Source organism: Elephantulus edwardii, unplaced genomic scaffold (assembly GCF_000299155.1).
Source record: "Elephantulus edwardii isolate Elephantulus edwardi_28Jun2011 unplaced genomic scaffold, EleEdw1.0 scaffold00133, whole genome shotgun sequence".
Classification (NCBI taxonomy): Eukaryota; Metazoa; Chordata; class Mammalia; order Macroscelidea; family Macroscelididae; genus Elephantulus; species Elephantulus edwardii.
The window spans coordinates 4134412-4136183 of NW_006399883.1; positions in this window are offsets into that span (position 1 = coordinate 4134412).

Below are 1772 nucleotides of genomic sequence, written 5' to 3' on the forward strand. Positions count from 1 at the left end.
GTTTTGTTTTCTGCGGGCTTCCTGGGTCAAAAAGGTCGGGTTGTCCTGAGTTGGATGTGGTGTTTGGACAAAAGCACTTCAAGTAGCTGGTAAGGAAGTCCAACAGAACTCCCAGCACCTCTCCCTACCTCTAACTCCCCACCCTTCTCTCTAAGTCTGGGTTCAGGCACTGGTCACTTCCCAGAACGGGGTGTAGACTGCGGGCTGCGCGCTGCCGCCCAGCAACTTGCACCTGACCAAAGAAGACCTTGATCGCCCCAAATATCTCCCTTGGCTGCCTGCACACCCACCAGCCCTTTGCAAACGCCACTTGGTTCCCTACTCCCAGATCCTGCTTTCTAGGTCCCACTTCCCCACCCCCACCCCAGGCTGACGCCACAAAGCCCTGCTCTTCCTTAGTCACCCCCTCACCCTGGGCCCTACTATACTACAATTCACTTGCAGTTAAGCTTTTCCTACTGGTCTTGGCAGGTTTATTGGGCCCTTGTGCACCTTTGTCTGTGTCTTGTCCCTTATGTGACCGCTCACGCACCCATGTGAGTACAAGCTGCTTCCGAGGGGAGGGTCGAAGGGGTTTGTGTCGACTGGCTTTCCTGCAGCCAGGTTGTGGGCTGTTATTTCCTCCACATCTCTGTCACTGGTAACTGGCTCACCTCTTGCCCTTTTAAACAGCGCCTCCCTTTTACTCTTTTTTTTTTGTGCCCCTGAAGATGTTTATAAAAATCCAACCATAGATAGCCCAGACCTGACAAATCAAGTGGGGTAGCCCGCCCATTCAGCAGAAGAAATACTGCAGGGAATTCAAGTGACCGGCCCAGTGTCATTAACCTGAAAGAGTGGACCGACCCACCCACGTAGGTAGGGATTACAGCTTCCTCTCACACCTCTACTCAATGAACCGTGTACTCTTCTCTGCGTCAGAATTCTGTGTCAGAAAGCTCTCAAAACTCATTGCCAACTACTTGAATCGACGCATAGCTGACCCTGCTGTGGTTTTCCAGAGACCGCATCGGAGATTACCCATCTTTCTCCTGTGGAGCTGCCGGTGGATTTGAACAGAAAAATGGCACCTGTGGGTTAGCAGCACAACTGCTAACTATGATACCACCAGAGTTCTCTAATCACATTTATACCTTCCAGTAACTGAGCATTTAAATAAGACAGCTTAAAATAAAACCTTTGCACAAAAATTAGTTCTTGGTAAAAGACAATTTCATTCTTGATAAAGGTAACCAATGATAGAGACTTCTGAATGGCTGAAAATTTGACAGGTCCCATCAATTAGCTTGTTAGGAGCATGAAGTTGACTCTGGCTCATAGTTACCACTGAGTACAATAGAATGAATCCCTGCTGGACCCTGTAGCATCACCATAATCTCTGCAGTGCTTAAACCCATATTGCAGTCACTGGGTCAATTCACCTTGTCAAGGGGCTTCTTCTCGTTCACTAACCTACTTTTCCAAGTGTGATGTCCTTCTCCCAAGAACGGCTTCTCCTGACAGGGCTTGTGGTTTAGAAATTATTTTCAAATCTATTAAAATGTCATTGATTGTGCAAAATTCAATCATTCTATCTCCAGCTTCATTTCTTTCACCAAGTCCATGTTTTCTAACTACTGATTCTTCTTCTCTGTTCCCAACTTTTGCATTCCAGTCACCCATTGTTATCAAAGCATCTTGATTGCATGTTCGATCAATCTCCAACTGTAAAAGTTGGTAGAAATCATCTATTTCTTCTTTGGCTCTGGTTGTTGGTGCATATATCTGAATGA